We start from the raw sequence: 19612 nt of genomic DNA, 5'->3' as shown, positions 1-19612 counted from the left end.
TACCCTCTAATTAATGGCTGGAAATGGCGTCACCTCTACTGCAATTAATCTTGGGTGCTGGGAGCGAGCGCTCGCCTTCCCCATATATACTTAGCGCGCCGCGATTCGCCTCCAGCGTGCGCCCGCTAGTGAGCGTGTGTCCACTGCACGCACTTAACACACTCCGCCGCACGGAGTCTCGTTAAATACGTGCAGCACTGCGGGAGCTAGGACCAGTTTCGGCCAATCGGGGCAGCTCGAGTTGCGCCGCATGAAGGCGCTCATTTTTCCAGAACGGTCCTGTTCACTGTGCACTCTTCTATATTTTTACCTTTTACCTTCATCATCTGCTTCAATTCTGCGTTGATCACAGTCCTCGTTTAAAATGATTCTCGGCATGCCTTGGCTGTTTTATCGCCTCATCTGACTTCGTTGGCCATGACTTTGCTGATTTCTCGAATTTATAGATCATTGAATTTGCAGATCTTTGAGGTTAAATGTTGTTTAAGTTATGAATGGAAGTTAAGAAGAAGTTATACATCATTCAAGTTGCCTGTAAGTTCATTGGCTTGTGTAGATCTACAATCACGTAGCGCCAGACCAAAGTTCTATAGCGCTGCGTCACCATATGCAGCCCTTGCGAAGCAAAGAAATACGTCCACTATTATCAAACAAGTGCCAATTCGCACCTTGATCCGCATAGCAGCTTTCACGACGCTGTATGATTTTGTAGAGGCCCAAAGCGCTCTGTTTGCGAAGTAAAAAAAAAAAAAACACAGGCTGCTCGGAATCCGGCGCGATCTTATTTAGCCGCCGCGGCGGCATTTCTCAACATCTCCTCCAGCGCGCTTCGCTGGCTTGCGAGTCAATGGACGGCAATCGGAGCCTAATCAAGGGCAGTGGCGGCTGGCCGCCACTCGGGAGACCCTTATCGGCGTAAGCGCGGGCGTAGCGTAGAAGAAAGCGCGCGCAAGCGAGCGTGTTCTGCTGTGCTTCCCCGAAAGCTGCGCGGGGGCGCGCGCTTTTTCGCCGCGCTCAACGGGAATCTCGTTTCGCGCGAAAGCGCGGGGTGCTGAGAGAGAGAGAGTATTTTGCGGAACCCTGTGCTCCGCGGGTAACCCGCTGTATAACTGGGCAGCGCATTTGCCGCGTGATTGGTCTTTGGAGCCGGAGAGATAATTTCGGTGCGTGGACAAGGCGGAGTGTGCTGCGTCGAGGAACTGTGCCGTAGTGGCCGCCAGGGACGCTTTCGTCGATTCCCGTGCGTCGTAGTACATGGCTTGTCGCATCCGTTATCGGTCGCTTGTCGTATAATGATAATCGGCGTGCCGTGCTCGTACCATACACAGTGTTACTTGTGCTCCACTAGAGATGGACGCATTTGCCGCACTATCGACTGTACGTTCGCACAGCACTGTATATCTAGCATACCTGCACGACAGGGGAGACGTGATTGAAGATCGTGTTTTTGGCCGGTGCACGATGGCTTGCGTGGAAGGAGAGTAATGCACTTGCCGAGTGCACCATTCCAAACAAGAGATGGCGAAAAACCCATACGAAAAGAGTACGCAAGCACGGCGTATACAAGCGATTCCTTTAACGCTTACATGCATTCCTACCCCTTAAGTGCCGTGTCTTTTTTTTTTTTACTGGCGAGGCGTTGTCTAAACCGCTCCTTTCGAGAGACGCGTGGCGTTCGTGCAGGAATCCGTGCGTCTTCTCGAGTGTCCGAGTGGCGTCGATCATGCCGACGGTGCTGTAAAAAGTGGTGGCAATGGAATGGAATGCCACGGTACGCGGAGGAGGATTCGCGGGCGACGCATTGCACAGTGTCGCATTGCACCTCGCCGCCGCGTCGCATTCTCGGGGGCACGCGTCATTGGAACCCGCTTTGAAATCTGCCGAAGGAGAGAGCAGAGGTACAGGTGGCGAAGGAGGAGGCCGGACGCCGTGACGTCGCCGTAGCTCCGACGCGCGTTCTTCGGTCGGGCGCTTGCTCGGCTCGCAGTCGGCGTTGCCGGTTGCGCCGTCGCAGCTGCCGTGGTCAGCGCCGGTGGAATGCGACTCCTTCGAGGCGCGCCCTCGCCTCGGTTGCATTGCGCCGTGCACCTGAAGCTGCGCCTCGCTCGCCGAGTCTTCGCTTCTCTCACGCGCTGGTGCGAGCTTTATTGCCGGAAAGCCCCGAAACCCAGTGCAGTGCGGGAGATTTGTTGCCGGTCGTGTTCTCTAGATGTGAGAGAGAGCGAATGAGAGAGAGAGAGAGAGAGAGAGAGAGAGAGAGAGAGAAGAGGAGCGATAGGGAAAGCGTGGAGATAGAGAAGAGGGCATCAACGAAGGGAAAGAGGTAGAAATGAAGTTGGATAGCGAGAGAGGGAGATGGAGATGAGGGAGAGGGGTAAGTAAAATGATGGAGGAGGGAGAGGGAATGCGAGGACGAGAAAGCGGAGAAATCAAAGTCGTGTGAGAAGATTTAGCCGCAGTGTCCCTTGCCCAGCTCAGGGAAGGGCGGGCGTGCGGAGACTGAACGGTGATACGTGACCGCGCATGCAAATGATGGCACGTGGGTCTGTTTCTCTCTCGGTATGCTGCTTCGACCTTTCCTTGCTCGGACACGCGTTGCGCTGGCATTTGATTATGCCCGAAGGAGGGTGATATAAAGCTAAATGTTTAAGTCCCTCATAGGCTGAGTCGCTTTGGGACGTTAATCGTCTAGAACCAAACGTGTCGTAAACCTATATGCTGGCCCTTACAAACCTATACACATTTTTCTATAGGGATAGCACAGTTGGGAGTGTTGCTCTACCGATTGCTTTGTTTCAGCCGAGGTCCTGAATTTCTCAAACGAACGGCTGGCAGCTGATAGCCGTGCTTTCTACGGACTTCACTGCATTTCCACATCGCATAGTCTCCCATGATAGGAAGGCACGTTCTTGTCCTTCAGCATCTGTTGCGACAGTCTGTGAAGGGGTCTTATCTTTCCGAAGAGGCCTTCCATGAGAAGGAAGGCAGCGGCTTCATAGCAGGAGACGCCCACTTCACATCTCTCGCTTCAATCGCGTGAGCAGCTGGGTTTACCCTGCTAAGGCAGAGGCTGGCCTAGCTCTACGTCGACATCACGCAGCCAGCCGACACACCGCGTCGTACCGTAAGTTTGAGAAATCACTATGCGTGGTGCCATTTATTTTGGATGTTAAGACTCCCGTTGTTCAGAAAATCCGGCACTGTCAGCACCGTCGTCTGCGTTGTGAGCGATAAATAGGCTGGCTTAGGTGGGCTACTTAGGTCACATGACCTTCTGGGGTCATCACAAACTACCCACCGGATTGTGAGAAAACTAACTGCCCTGGGCGGCCGCAGCGGTGGCTCAGTGGTTATGGCGCTCGGCTGCTGGCCCGAAGGACGCGGGTTCGATCCTGGCCGCGGCGGTCGAATTTCGATTGAGGCGAAATTCTAGGGGCACGCCGCGTACTGTGCGATGTCAGTGCACGTTAAAGAACCACAGGTGGTCGAAATTTCCGGAGCCCTTCACTACGGCGTCTCTCATAGCCTGAGTCGCTTTGGGACGTTAAGCCAACACCCTCTCAATGCTAAGGCCTCTCCACCGGCCGCGTGACGTCACGCCAAGGGACCGTGCAGGCCCCGCGCTCCGCGATTTCAGCGCGCCGCGCCCGTCTGCACTATTCGGGTACTGCCGTACGTAGCTGCCTTATAAGTGATTCCTTCATTTTCATTTTTGTCGTTGCTGCAGAAAAGAAATTCGCTAGTTTGTGCGCGCCTTAGGCTATCATTTTATCTGCTTTATATGTTTTTTTTTATTGCAGAACACCTTATTGTCAAGAAAGTTCGAGCTGCTAATACAGTTTTTTATAATAAACAATTTAGCATACGGCCGCCAATTTCGCATTATTGGTCATTATAATAAAAAATTGATTAGTTAATTTCAATTAATCATCTAATTATTAGGTTCTATCACGTACATGATGTCTGCCGTGCGGTAAAATCCATCCGCACAGACCGCACATGCGTATATCTAGTTGTTAAAGTAGAAGTTCGTGAACATTGAAAAAAAAAACACCGTCTACTGCGCATTGTGTTAGTTTTATTCTGTATTGTGTTTTGCTTAAAGCTTTCACACACAGCAATAATGACACTCACAATAATGTTGCGCTGTTGAGTATTTGTACAGCTAATCTGACCCTTACAATAAAAAACGACGAGACACCAGCAATGAAGTGTGCGCAAAGCATTTTTATTGCTTGGGAATAAAACTTACTTCTTCTTAAGCGTTGCTGCTTTCCGGGCTGCGGCCTTCTGCTGCGCATTGTCTTGTATGGCATCATTTCTTAGTTTGCAAAAGTTGTTTAGAACAACGTTGGTTGCAACGCGTACTACCAAGCGCAGGAGAGTTTGTGCAGTGTGGCCATTTTCACATGTCTCAATGTCGTGTTCGTCCAGGAGGGAAATCGTCTGTGAAATCACGACACCACGTTGATTTCTACAGGAGAGAAAATCTTCCGCGGTTGCTCCAAAAGACAACTTCTCTGCAACTAGTTTAGTCATCAGTGCCATGTGAACTGTGCATGGCTGGGGAAACTTCAGCCCTCCTCTCGACAGGTTAGCTATCATGGCAGTATTTTCCGCTTCGATCTCTCGATTTTCAATCACCAATGTGCTGAAGCAAGCAGAACATGAAAGCTTCTTTAAAGCAGCATGAGCAGCGTATCCTGCAATGTAGACAATAGCATCCATGTCAGAGTGGGCGTGTGTAATATCGTCGTCGCTGACAGCCACAGAAAAGTTGCATGGGACAAGATCCTCACTTACGTCTTCAAACTCTGTTTCCTCGCGTGGAAATGTCAAAAGTTTTTGAAGACGAAGCTTCTTCTCACATTCGTAGAGCTGACGCACGGAAATGTGGTACTGTGATCCTGCCAGCTGGCGGTAACGGCCGAACCGGTCTTCTAGCGCATCCGTCTGAAATTTGCCCAGCAGTACGTACTTGAAGTGAAGTTCTTCTAAGCAGTAGCGCGAGAGTTCTACCAGAGAATAGCATGTCAGTCGCAAAGCACTGTGAGTCTCTTTCGTCAGCGAGCCACTGGTGATGTTTATTCTTGCCCAAGCGTCCAACCAGTCCACAACGCCGCTCAGGAAAGCTAACTGTGTGTCATCAACAGACCTTACAGGGTCTTGCATGCTGTCCCTTAGCCTCTGGCCTTTGCAAGGGGTCTTAACATTGACTATTTGCCACCATGTGAGGATAACGTCAATGAAAAGAGCAGTCGACTCAGCTTGAGGAATCTTGAACGCGGAACCATGTGTCCTGAGGGCATTTGAAACAAACTGATTAATGACGTCGAGAGCGAGCTTTACATTTTGCCGCTCCATTGAGGTTGGATTCACGGCTTTTGCGTTCAGTCTGTAAGCAGCCTTCACAAGCGACGTCTTCTCTGAAGAATAAAGCTGCCGCACAGCTGCGAAAGAAGCAGCTTTCATACGAGGAGGCCCTTCGGGCATTGCTCCACTCAAGTCCATTTCAGGGAAATAGAGGCATGTTCCAGGGTTTTTCTGGTTAATCCAGTTGTTCCTAATGCACTTCAAGAGATGCACAGGATCGACCACGTAGAAAAGAGGGCGAGCGTTATCGGCTGGATGGGGATAGACAATGCTCACCTGAGGACTTGTAGCAAATAACGACATCATCTTGCGGTTCAGAGCATTGTTGTCCGTTATCACAGCGATAATTTTGAGCCCCATTTTCTCAACATTAATGATTATGTTCTTAGCATGCTCGTGCAAAATTTCTGCGCTCAGTTTGCTCACAGGTAATATGTGAATGACGTCCTTGTTTGCAGAAAGGAGTGATTGTACCATGAACACATGGGCTGTTGTTGCTGGTTCCGTTGAATGAACCGACGATCCTACTATTGTGCCCCCTTTGTAGTCGAAGTATGGTTTTATGTGGATCTCATCGATCATCAGGGTCACTGTCTTCTCGTGGTCTTTCATTGATTTGACTCGTTCTCGGATGTAGGAGAGACAGTGCGGTTGATTTTGCTCCACAAGAGGGTCAGCTTTGTAATTTGAGCAAACACGGCGCAGTGTGGAAGGATGGGGCAGAATGATTCTTGATGCAGCTCTTGTGAAGTGATATGCGTGAGGAGAAATTGAATTCAAAATACTGGCGAATACCAGCAGCTCTGCGCTATACACATGCTGTTTCGCGAGGAGAAGCTCTATCTGCTCAACCAGAAATTTCAGCAAAGAAGACTGTTCTTTCATCGTATCACTGTCCTCAATGAGGTCTGCAAGCAGTGAACCGACAAACTGCAATACTTTAGTATGTTTCGACTCTTTCGTCACCTCAGGTATATTATGCAAGCCTATCTCGAGTTCTTCTAGCAGCAAGGACAGGCTGGAGGTGTCGCATACTTGAGCTGGCAGAATCCTGCCTGAAGGAAGCGACAGAAGCTTCACTCCATTCAAGAAAACAGAAAGTGACAGATCAGGGAGAACTACCAAGGCGCATTTCACATTAGGTGAAGGATCATTCTCGATGAGAAGGAACCTAACGCACTGCTCATCGACAGAAACGGTCCAGAATTTCGTGTTGCAGATTCCAGGCAACTTAGATTTGAACTCCTCGTAAGATGAAACTTTGTTTCTTTTCTGTTCAAGCTCATTAGACTGAAGTGACTTCCTCATAGCCTCCTGCAAAGCAGCGTTTTCCCTTCTTGCTTTTTTCGTCTCTGGCGATTCACTCCGTCCAGGCGTTGAGGACAAGTATTTTGGGCAGTTTGGAAAAACAGAAGGCGCAGCATCAATCTTCAACTGTAGCCTGTCACGCTTCACCTCTATTATTTTCCCTGTCAGTTCATCTTGGTGTGACAACGTCGTAATGAAGTCGCCTGCGTGGAAGTGCAGTTCACACACCTGCACGAGAAAATGAAGCAAGGCCATTCGCCATGACTCTCCATTGCCTAAAACACTAAGTAAAAAGAGTCTGAATAGTGAACAGCTTTTACATATTTACACAGCTTTTACACAAGCCTTATGCACATCCACAGAACTAAATGCTTCCTGGACAATTCATACATAAGTGTAAGAAGTGATATCATTGCCTACAAAGACAGCATGCCTTTCCGGGAGCGACAGCTCACAACTAAGATAATTACCAGCGCCTATTAAGCAATATTTCAGAGTCTTACCCTCGAATGCTCTGTAGGTGTGAAATCCTTCCGTGGAATGGCTCGCAACCAGGCTTTTCTTCGTACTTCGTCTCTTGGGAAGCAATAAACACGTACTTTGGGACCATTCTGGTAGTTCCCGCGGCACCCGGGAACACAGCACCGGCCCATGTTTCACGAAGTTGCACTCGCTACACGGCAGGCAATCAGTTTCCCATTCGTGCGCTAGCACAGGTACGCACGCCACACAAGAAACGGCCACACGAAACAGACACAGCCGTGCGAGGAGCGAACGGAAATGCACCCAACGCCAGGCTGAAAGACTCAAGCAGCAGCTAGACGCTCACTGCAAGACTGCGTTCGTGTCTGTGCTTGCCCGGGCAAGCGCGAGCACATCGAGGGAGACAACCGAGCGGAGCGGAGCCGCGCTTGGTGAGCAGCCTGACCGGACACTTGGCGTGACGTAGCGCGTGTGGAAAGGAGGGCCTGGAGAGGCCTGAAGAAAGTATTTAGAGGGTGTTGGTTAAGCCCCCATAAACCTAAACCTAACCACCCTGGCAGGAGACAGTTAATGATTGATCGCGAGAGGTTGATCGGTGGAGCAACCTGGGTTTCACAAGACCAACCGGTGGCAGCACCTGCCATCGCGTGGGCAGTGGCGCATCCTTTAACCGCTGCACAAGCAGTGGTATGAGAACTCCTGGGAACATATGAATGTAAAGTTGACAATGGCCAATTCCGCATATATGGGCATTAACTCATTATTGCTATGACGTCATAACCTGAAGGCGGAGCTTAAGTGTCCCCTCCAATTTTATTCCATGCGTTATCAGTACTGCTGAAATGCATAATTATTTACCTGCATCTTGCTGAAACTGGCCACTTCAGTCGTCGTTGCTCGTTTGACGGTACTTCCGAGACAACTTGGCCGTTTCTGAATTGACCAAGAGGCGTCTGTAATTCGAACAAAGGTTGACAGTGAACCGTGCTCTCTAGGCAAAACTCTGAAGACTCGCTCGATATGTTTGTCCAATACCCCTATCGCTCGGTTAGATTTTCTTTCCTCTCTAGATTCTCTCCTTGACTTGTCCAGTGGACGTCCATATGTAATTGCACCGGCGTGAACCGGAGCCAAAATCGCCGGCCTCACGCACTTGTAATAACGGTGCGGTAACAGCTGTATGTATAAATATAGTCTCGTTTTGTAATGCACCTCGGACTTATCGCGCGCTAGCTTAGTCGGAGTTGCTGCGCGTGCCACGATGCATTATATTCGCCGCGCAGGCGTGTGCATAGTATGACGACTTCAAGGCAAAAGTGAGAAAAAAAAAAGGGACCGATCTGTCATATGCGTGCATACAGATATAGCGTGCGCGCTTTCGGCGCCCTTGCCAAGGCCAGGCAGTGTCCTTGATCGACGGCAGTACAGGTCTCGCTGCTTTCTCGGTGCGCGGTGACGCGAGCTCCGGTACTGTGTCGATGTAACTTGTTTATTCGGGACTGTGCCGTTCCGTGTACCGCACGGTTAGGGAGAAAAGAAGGCCTCCTCAGGTGGGTAAACGTGCACGACATTTAGAACAGCACGCTTAATGGAACATGGCAGAACAATAGGTATAATTGAGGTATACGTCTGTCTGCTGACGTATGAAATACTCAGGAAGGGAACGGATTGTTTCAGGAGCCCTCTCCTGTGCCCTGTCCCTACATCCCTGTCCTGTAGCCTTGTCCTGTCCTTTTACCGGAGTCTTTTTGCTGGAGTCCCTTTGGTTGAGTCCCTCTGCTGGAGTTCCTCTGCTGGAGTCCCTCTGCTGGAGTTCCTTTGCTGGAGTCCCTTTGCTGGAGTCCCTCTGCTGGAGTCCCTCTGCTTGAGTCCCTTTGGTTGAGTCCCTCTGCTTGAGTCCCTTTGGTTGAGTCCCTTTGGTTGAGTTCCTCTGCTGGAGTCCCTTTGCTGGGGTCCCTTTGGTTGAGTCCCTCTGCTGGAGTCCCTCTGCTGGAGTTCCTCTGCTGGAGTTCCTCTGCTGGAGTCCCTCTGCTGGAGTCCCTCTGCTTGAGTCCCTCTGCTTGAGTCCCTCTGGTTGAGTCCCTTTGGTTGAGTCCCTTTGGTTGAGTCCCTTTGCTGGAGTCCCTTTGCTGGAGTCCCTCTGCTGGAGTCCCTTTGGTTGAGTCTCTTTGGTTGAGTCCCTTTGCTGGAGTCCCTCTGCTGGAGTCCCTCTGCTGGAGTCCCTTTGCTGGAGTCCCTCTGGTTGAGTCCCTTTGATGGAGTCCCTTTGATGGAGTCCCTTTGATGGAGTCCCTTTGATGGAGTCCCTCTGCTGGAGTCCCTTTGCTGGAGTCCCTCTGCTGGAGTCCCTTTGCTGGGGTCCCTTTGGTTGAGTCCCTCTGCTGGAGTCCCTCTGCTGGAGTCCCTCTGCTGGAGTCCCTTTGCTGGGGTCCCTTTGGTTGAGTCCCTCTGCTGGAGTCCCTTTGGTTGAGTCCCTCTGCTGGAGTCCCTCTGCTGGAGTCCCTCTGCTGGAGTCCCTTTGCTGGAGTCCCTTTGCTGGAGTCCCTTTGATGGAGTCCCTTTGATGGAGTCCCTTTGATGGAGTCCCTCTGCTGGAGTCCCTCTGCTGGAGTCCCTCTGCTGGAGTCGCTTTACTGGAGTCGCTTTACTGGAGCCCCTTATGTATAATGCCTCCCTTTACTGGAGCCCCTTGGTCACCTTACTGGGTGGAAATGTACAGCTCAAATAAAGACGAGGACACATTGAACACACGAGCACTGCGCTCGTGTGTTCCATGTGTATTCCTTTTATCTTCGTCGTTATTTGCGCTGTACATTTCCATCATGAATCACCAACATGCCCAGACTGTCACCTTAATTTATTTATTTATTTATTTATACATACTGCTAATCCCATTTGGGATTGTTGCAGGAGGGCAAAATAGGGTTAGTAATAACAGTTCAAAAAATACATCATTTTGGTGAAGATCGTAAAATAGACAACTAATAGTAAGGGTAAAGCAAAGGCACTGAAATTAACTGGAAATACAACCAAAAATAAAACAACGCAGAATAACAATACAACGAACTGTATCATAACCACATCGAAACAATCACCTTACTGGAGTCAGCTTACTGGAAGTCCCTTTACTGGAAGTTCCAATTATTATTATTATTATTTCTGGAGTCACCTTACTTGATTCATTTACTGGAGCCATTTTTGGAGCTCTTTCTGCAGCCCTGTACTTTCCTCGCATTACAGCGTATACTTGTTCAATATACTATACGTCCTGAGCAGCGGCACCTTTCCTCCGTTGGGCGCCCTTTGCGCACGCTCAGGGGGCAAAAGCGCGCACTATATTTGGTTCGTGCGCTTGCCTCCCCGCGGGAAGGAGCGCGCGCAGCCGTGGATCGGGAGACCGCGCCGCCGTACGCAGTGAAGCCACATGACTGGTCGGTGCCGCCGCCGATTCTAAATATATACGTCCCTGCAGTGCGCTGGTATACTATCTGCAGGGGAACGAGAGCGCGGGGTCGGTCGTGTCGCTATCGCATCCTCCAGCCTTGGCAGCTAATCTGCATACGCGTGTCTGTGCGTGTACGTGTGCACGTGTGCGTTGTTCACCTTCGGGAACTGTACTTGCGTACTGCACGCATGTCACCCGTTGCGCGTCGAGTGCGAAACGCGAAGTGAGAAGGCGGAAAACGAATGTTTCTGAACAGTATAGTATAGGCTGTGGGTGGTCGTGGCAAAGTGAAGAGCGGCTTCGCTTTGTTGTGCTCTGTGTTGAGTTGCATATGCTTCTGTGTAGCCGCGATACCAATGCGCCTGCGAGAAGTTTCATCTGTTTTGCCGGAACTTCGAGGGTAACAAAAAAAAAACAGTGAGAGTACTCCCACACTTGTAGCTATTCCGGTTTGAATCACTGCGGTAGCTGTTTGCACGCCCTCCTTGCAAAAATTTCTTTGGACAATCCATGCAGGGTCCACAGACTGCCCACAAGCAGTCCACAAATGTTAAAAGGCAGCCCACATACAGTGCACAGACAGCCCACAAACCGTCCACAGACAATGCAACAGACAGAGTCCACACACAGGGTCCACACACAGGGTCCACACACAGGGTCCACACACAGGGTCCACACAGAGGGTCCACAGTCCACAGACAGAGTCCACAGACAGAGTCCACAGACAGTCCACAAACAGTCCATAAACAGTTCAAAGGCAGCCCACAAATCGTCCACAGACAGCCCACATAGACTGCACAGACAGTGCACAAACCGTCCACATACAGTGCACATACAGTGCACAGGCTGTCCACAGACAGTCCACAAACCGTCCACAAACCGTCCACATACAGTCCACATACAGTCCACAGGCAGTCCACATACAGTCCACAGGCAGTCCACATACAGTCCACATACAGTCCACAGGCAGTCCACATACAGTCCACAGGCAGTCCACATACAGTCCATAGGCAGTCCACAGACAGTCCACAGACAGTCCACAGACAGTCCAAGGACAGTCCAAGGACAGTCCACAGACAGTCCACTGACAGTCCACAGGCCACAGACAGCCCACAGACAACGCATAGACAGATTGTGAAGTTTTCTGTTGCACCCTACAACGAGGCCGGTTATCGCAGAGAAAGCCTCTCACACAGCCATCTGTGCGAAGAATCAAGACCCTGGATGCCACTACCCCTGGGAGACGACGGCCCTTCTGCTTTCTTGAACATTCGGCAATATGCGCCTGCCATGACCTTATTCGGACGTGCCCGTCGTCTTCATCGGTGGTGCGTGACGAGCTCTCCCCAGACCTACTTTCACATGCTGCTGGTGCAACGAACGGAACGCCTAGTGCAGGGACACCAGGAACGCTTCTTAGCGCGGATTGCTGGTTGCGGAGGCGGGTGCCCCGTTCTACTTTGGGAACGCACCAGCTTCTTCAAGAGCGCGATCGTATATATAGTATTATATACACATACGTATACATGCGGGGATGTGTGGGGGGAGGGGAGGGGTCGCGAGGCGTCGGCTGGTGCCCTTTGTTCCCGCAGTTCACGGCCAGTGGCCGAGGGAGCAGCGGACCTTGTAAACACAACGAGAGGGCGCCAGGCCGCGGCCGTCTGGCTCTCCGTGCATAAGCCGCTTCTGAGGCTAAGCGCTCTCCTCCGCTGTGTCACGGCTGAGTGGTCCGTTTTCCTTGGGGCGCGCATTGGCCGGCCATTTCGCGAGTCGCCGCGCCGGCCAGAAGGAGAGAAGCCCACGCGTAGTGAACCGTTTATACAACACCGCCACCGGCCATATGCGCGCGACGCCGGCTCATGCACCCGCCGCAGACCTTGGAATTGCGCGTGTGTACCGCAGATGTCGGTGTGTAATGCCACGCAGATTTTGGGAGCAGGCAAACCAATATTTATCATAATTTATTAGTTTTCAGATTTATCGATTAAGGTGCGTTATCTTGAAATTGACTTGCAGATTGTATTTCACGACTCGGAAATGCGTGTTTTATTCTCAACTTCTGCATTGCAGGTAAACGACATTGCAGGAATACTAGTGGCATCCGAGCGAAGACTAGTCGGACAGTGTTTCTTTATTTTTTGCATTGTGGTACTGTGGTACTGTGGTACCCCGTTTTCGGAACCGTCAAGCCTGTATTATGACGATACAATCTTGGTAATAGGATTTCGCTTTTGGGATTAAAACTGAAACTGCGCGATAACGGGCTGGGGTGTTCAGCAGGAGTTGAAATCATTGGGATCGGCGTATTAAAAGTTCGACGGGCTAAAAGTTGACGCAGAAATAGAAAAGAAGATTATATGAAAGGTTTTACGGTAAACCCGGCGGTCCGCTCGCGCAGTGGTACTAGAATTCCTCGGGTCGATGCCTTTTCCTGGTCGCTGAAGCACACGGGGTGAATTTGGAGTCGCAAGCGTGTAATCGCGCCGTCGAAAGGGTCGTTCGAGAGGAGCTCTGTAATGCCCCAAACGCCGGCAGCAAAGGCGATGTAGTTGTCTCCGATCCTGAGGGGCCGTGCTTCTTCATGAACCGCAGTGAGGCCAGGCGTGCAATTGGAGAGTGTTTCGTTCCAAGGCCGAAAAATAGCTCGATGTGGAGGTTCTTCGTCCGTTGATATAGAAGTGGTAAGGCTGCACGTTCAAGTTTAGTTAGCAGTTGTCGCTCTATACCCCCAACTATAATTGTCGTACTCTTCAAAATTAGTTTATTGCGTCGTATATTAGGTAACCCGCTGCCAAAAGTTTGTGGAACGCAATATTGACGACAAAAAAAAAGCGCTCTTCAGAACAGGGTTTCAGAACAGGTATATGCAGCTAAATCCTGCCTGAATTCGCGAATTAGAGTCCAATATTAAGTCCCAAACAATGCTTCCCGTATGAGAATAAATCAACCGAAGTCACGTTCCATAAACTTTTGATGGCGACTGTACATTGCGCTAACCCTTGCAAAAAACATGTAACATGCCGTAATTGGTGCAACGCTAAAAATTGTAATTCATATAATATGTAATTCAGTTGATAAACTCAGAAGGTAATTCGAACCAACGATTAGTAAGTACAGTGTTTAGCAATATGAAAGTAAACAAACTTTTAGCAACAGACTGCGAATTTTCGCTTTATTTCTCGACTAAAAGTTTGAGAATGAATTTTTGATATTATACAGCACACGGAAAACTAGTAAAGAAAAGGAAATGCTGTCCTCTTCACGCATAGTTAGAGGGTAATCAATAAATAAATGCTCCAACTTTGTTCCCTTTTATATTCCTCGCGACTGTACTATGCTGGGAAAGCGCGTACTCGAGGCTTCGTGACTTGGCTGCCGAGCGCTCCTTTCGATCGCATTTCAGAAGCATCCCCTGCACGCCTACGCAGCCACACGCAGCAGCAAAGAAAAAAAAACAAACTAGCTGTCAGGTTTTGCTGCCTTTGATGCTCGTGGCTTCGAGTGATTTAGGGCCCTCGTACCTCGTACATTATTTATAGCCGCTCGTGCGGCGAACAGAAGGAAAAGTAGGCGATACTGCGGAGCTCAGCATTGGCGATGTCTGTCCAAACATGCACCATGCAAAACCACTCACAGCTCTGCACACCCGAGCGCATGCATTACCTGCGTAGCCTGCGCTATTCCACCGCCTCGTCCTCAGAAATTGCCGGGCTCAGAGTATACAACGTACAAATCACTTTGTCGACGCTTCCATTCCACGTCTCGCATCCAAGGCCTTTCGTGTAGCAGTGCAAGCAAGAAAGGGCCTTATCAGGAGCAAGATGAGAGGTTTTATCGTCGCTTCGCTGATGCAGTTTGTTGCCAGACTTGGGCTAAGTGGTGGCCTTGTTGCTGGCTGTATCTGCAAGGGCTTTTATTTTTCCTCGCGCGCACAGACGTCCTCGAACACGTACGCGCGAGCAGAAATTGGACACTATACCACGTGACATCATTCATGTCTGCAGCTCTCCGGTATTCCCCTGTATTCTCTTACAAAAACTTCTTTAGACAACTGTCCATAGACTTCTGTCTATTCTATAGACTCTATAGACGAACACTAAAGAACAATCTATAGGCAATACAAATCATATGACAGTCTATAGACAATCTATAGATTTTTGGCCGTGCACTTTTAGTAGACTTGTCTATAGACAGTCTGTAGACTATGAATAGACAAAAAGAAATACCTATAGGAAGACAACGGAGTCTATAAGAAGTTTATAGACTGCCTATAGACCATTTTTATAAGGCTTGTCAGCGTCTACCTCAATGTGTAGAAAGCGCTGCGTTCGAATTCTTCGTGCACAGGCTAGTGACCCTAATCTCTCATCAGCGCGCTTTGATCGCTAAAGGCACGGAGAGATTTAAAAAGCGTCTAGGTATACGATGTCGTCACACACATCGGCATGCGCTTCAGGGGGTATACGGTTCCGAGGAGGGGTTGTCCTCTGACTGGATGCTTGCACCATCTCGGACGCTCTGTCGCATCCGTATAGACCTTATAGATAAGCAGGTCCTTGTCGTGTGTCTATTTCATATCGGCTCTCAGCTTGCGAAAAGCGCGCCCAGTCGTCGACACGGTTTCGTCACAGGGTGTGCGCGTATCGCGGAGTCCGCGACGCTGGTGTCGCTTCGCGTCGATGGCTGGCCAAAATGCGCTCCATTTCACTCACAAACGTATATATGTTCCCTAGCGCAACAAGCAATAACAACGAATGAAGGCACTCCCGACAGCAGCGTCGTGTACAAATTACGCAACTGACTCGCGCTTGTTGTTGTGTCCTCGAAAAGCACTTGACGTGCGCGCACTTTATTTTTTCCTTCTCTCTCCGCGGCCGACACCACCACCGTGCAAAACGCGCTCTGGTTTCCTCAATCCCTCACCCCCACCCCAGAGCATCCCCTGTGAAGTGCTTCCTCCGAAATCCGACTTCTCTCTGTGTCGTCCGCCGCAGCGCGCGCCTTAGTCGCGGCCCCCTTAAAAAAAAAAAAAAAACACTCGCTACCGTCGCGGCAGCGGCCTTGTCTGCAGAAAACCTAACCGCTGTGCCGCAACTATTGCGTCTTGTTTCTCCGCTTCCACCTTTAGCCGCTCTGTCCCGTCCTTTTCCTTGACTTCCACTCTGTATTGTGTTCTCGCCTTTGCCTTTGCCTGTTGCTGCCGCTGCTTTACTTTCAGCTCGTGTTTTTCGACATCAAGAAGAACCGCGCGCTCCCAGGGGTGGGCCAACCCCCCCCCCCCCCCCCCCCCCCCCCCCATCCTAAACACCTCGGAACTGTCTTTCTTTCCGCCGTCTTATTCTTCTTAGTGCGCAAGCTGCGCTGCTGCCGCCTCCCTCCCTCCCTTTCTTCTTCTTTTTTGTCTCCCGCAGCGCGGCGGAGTCCGTGTTGCGAGTTTTTTCTCCTTCGTGCGGGACAGGGCCGGATTCTATTTCTGAGCGCCTTCTGGAGATTTCGGAAGCTCCTCTGTGCTGCGCCGCCACTGTTTGGCCGCCCGTGTGCCGGCCGCAGCCGAGGCGACGTCCTCCGAAAAACAGGGGCTTGCGCGGCGCGGCAAAGGGGCTTAAGAGGTCTACCGGAGGTGCCTTGTTGTTTGCTCGGCTTTACATTTGAATAGAGAGCTTCCTTTTTCCTACCTCTTCATTTACGAGCGCCCGAGCTCGCGCGCACGCACGCACGCACTCACACGTGCAATCACACACATGCGCACGCACGGATTCACACAAGGATGCTCACATTGATACGTAGACACATTACGGTCACATTGCGGCTACACGGCCACGTTGCGGCTACACGGCCACGTTGCGGCTACACGGCCACGTTGCGGCTGCAAGGACACGTTGCGGTTACACGGCCACGTTGCGGCTACACGGGCACGTTGCGGCTGCACGGCCACGTTGCGGTTACACGGGCACGTTGCGGCTGCACGGCCACGTTGCGGTTACGCGGCCACGTTGCGGCTGCACGGGCACGTTGCGGCTGCACGGCCACGTTGCTGTTACGCGGCCACGTTGCGGCTGCACGGGCACGTTGCGGCTGCACGGCCACGTTGCGGCTACATGAACGCCTTCCAATGCACAGACATAATACATAGAGCGTAATATACTCAGACACGTTAGTAAAGGCAGACAGGATTCGGATACGGTCACTTGCTAATCATTTGGATACACGGCTACTCATGGATACTTTGCTAATCATGGATACACGGCTAATCGTGAATACACGACTACTCATGTATACCCGACTAGTCATGGGTACACACACGGCTGCTCTCTTACACACACGCACTCTGAGCAGACTTACACGCCTGCACATAGATACATAGATACACGGATTCACACGCACATCCAGGCTCACGCACAGCGAGGCACAGACACCTTTTATCGTTCCTCCGCTGCGCCGCGCTTGCATAATAACCTCGCTCTTTGTTTTGGTGTACGCTTATTAGCTAACCGCGCGCCCTTGTTGCATAGGTCGGGTTCAGGGTAACCCGACTTGTTTTGCTTTCCGCTCGCGCCTTCCTATGTGCGTCATCGGTGTCTGTGGGTTGGGCGACAGTTTTTGGCTCCCGACTCCGGCCGCGTTGCATCACGTTTCCGCGCAGCGTCCCGCTTAGCAACCTGAGTCGGCTCAGCGCGAAATAATGATTGCGTCGGTTATATGCATTCGCAAACACGGCATCCGTCATACCTGCGGGCTGCCGCCAGTGCCTGATTCAACACCACGTGGGAGCTCCTCACGCGGGCACAAAAAAGCGCTTCGATAATGGTGACAACTACCGTCTAAACGACGCAAAAGGGCTGCTTGGAAAATGCGATCTAGTAATAAACCTATGAACCGTGTACCTGTTGGCTTCGTTTTCAAGTACAGGGCGCAACAGCAACTATTGTTGACTGAAACGACGCAACAAGTAACGTGACAGTATATAAACTGCGCTTTCCTCACGCGCGATGACGTCTGCATGGAAGCGAGCATTTGTTACTCAGCCGTTGACCGCATTGTACGTGACACTTTGGCCATATTGTAGCTGTATAGACCCGCACATTCCAGCAGCGAACCTTTCACTTCTCGATGCTCGCAACAGAGCAATACTAATAGCACGGAGGCTAATGTCGAAATCGAACCGCTGATATGTAAGACGTAACTGGGATTTGGCGCTTCCTTTGCCAAGAATATGCATGTCAACAAGCGCATGAGCGGATCGAGGACATCTGTAAACCGTGTGGATATGTTAGACAAAGAGTGCACGACACGCCCGCCTGACGTCACCATCGTCTGGTGTACATTGATCCCATACAGTTGCCTGTAATAAATCAGCGCAGCTTATCGTGACTGTGGCGGGAGATGTAACTGCTGACTGACGCTGCGTCTCTTCTACCGCTCTCTGCGTGTCAACCGAAACTGAAAGTTGAACGCGTCGGTAAATTTTCATTTTTCATTTTTCCGTTGACATTTTCACCTGATTTTGGATAATGTGTTTCACCTTCTTAAACTTAATATGACCAGTGTGTCCTCTGCATTACTTATTCATAGCCCATTTTGAGTTGAATCGAATGTCCCTTTGGGCGAATGCAGGCATAGGAATAAATAAACAAATCTTGACGAATTGAAGTTGTCAAGCTAATATCTACCTCGCAACGACGCTCGCTATGATCCTAATTAGACACTCCTGTTTGCATTCTTATAGTTTACTCATTCTCAACTATCACCAAATCTACGAATTACGTTTCTGCTAAGTGTCGGTCAGTCACATCTACAGGGTGCAACAAATGTTCGCAGGCCACAGAGTCTACCTTTCAGGAGTATATATTCCGCCTTTCTTGAGACGCCTACAAAGCTACCAAGGTTCTCGTGAGTTGAGAATGGTACTTCACCTAGCGTTACTCCTCCTGTGAGTCATGCTTAGGAAGCGTGAATTCTCAATCGACACTCACGCCTACTAAGCGTGAAAACACATCACGCTTAGAATAAGCGTGCAAAAAATCATCGACACTCACGCTTGCTAAGCGTGAAAATTTTTAGAGTGTACCGCCCACAGAGACGTTGACGTTCGGGAGTGTGCAGTGAGTGCCCCGCTACAAAGCTTAAAAGCAGACCCGGTGACCTGCGAACTTTTACCGCCCCCTGTACACGAAACCAACGTCAATAAAACCGTGACTGTCGACTGCCTCATTTATTTACCTATGGAATGCGCTCCATATATGACACACATGTTGCGGTTGCAACACGTCGCCGCGGTCTCACGTTAAAGTCACACGCCGCGCAGCCTCCTCGCATGTACGTAATACTTCGCGACACGAATAACGCGACCGCGAAAATGTAAAACAATAAGCGAACAAAAAATTAAAAGCGACAGAAAAAAAAAAACTGGTCGCCTGTAGGCAACACCACCTAGAGACACTGCGCAGTACATATAGAGCGAGAGAGGGTATACAGGCTCGGTTGCCTCCCCCCCCCCCCCCCTCCTTCCCTTTCCTTTCCCCGTGAGGCGTGCCGAATGGTGGCCCCGGGTCACGGAACTTCGTTACTGTCGCGTTAGCGCTTCGTGACCATGCGTCGCGCCGGCGTCTCGCCGGCGTTGCTCCGCCGACTTCACGCTTGTCGTCGTCTCCGCCTGCGTGCTTTCACGGCTGGTGGGCGTCTCTTGTACTTACATTGAGGACTTTATCTCGTCCCAATTGGGACTGCCTCGAGCTCGGCGTGACGGGGCGACGCGGATCGTTTCGGGAATCTGGCTGCCTGCCGAGGCTCAGCGATTGAGGAGCTATGGAAGGTTCGCCGCTGATTGCATTCAACGGTGTGTGCGGTGGTGATTGCAACACTATCTCAAAAATGGGCAGAATGCGACCAACTGCACCACTCAGTGTCCCCACGTATCAGCTCGAGGGCTAAGAGTGGCTGGCAAGTGTACTTTTGCAGCTATAGCTAGTCTCTAAGGGAGTGCTGGCTGCTCTCCGATTGGCT

General features: G+C 50.7%; 1 protein-coding gene across 4 annotated transcripts in view; it reads left to right on the top strand.

Annotated features, from left to right (window-relative positions):
• Positions 1-19612, top strand: part of Myo61F (unconventional myosin 61F) — a 155384-nt gene that overhangs the window by 72757 nt on the left and 63015 nt on the right. Inside the window, exon 1 of one of the 4 annotated variants that reach the window (XM_077654093.1) lies at positions 3014-3124. The exons of the other annotated variants lie outside the window; for them this stretch is intronic. The gene's annotated coding sequence lies outside the window, so the exon portion shown is untranslated. Of the gene's footprint in view, positions 1-3013; positions 3125-19612 lie in introns of those variants that run through there. 4 annotated transcript variants of the gene reach the window in all.

The sequence above is a fragment of the Amblyomma americanum genome, chromosome 2, assembly GCF_052857255.1.
Source record: "Amblyomma americanum isolate KBUSLIRL-KWMA chromosome 2, ASM5285725v1, whole genome shotgun sequence".
Classification (NCBI taxonomy): Eukaryota; Metazoa; Arthropoda; class Arachnida; order Ixodida; family Ixodidae; genus Amblyomma; species Amblyomma americanum.
The sequence above is the reverse complement of the archived record's forward strand: the minus strand, read 5'-3'. Positions and strand labels throughout refer to the sequence as shown.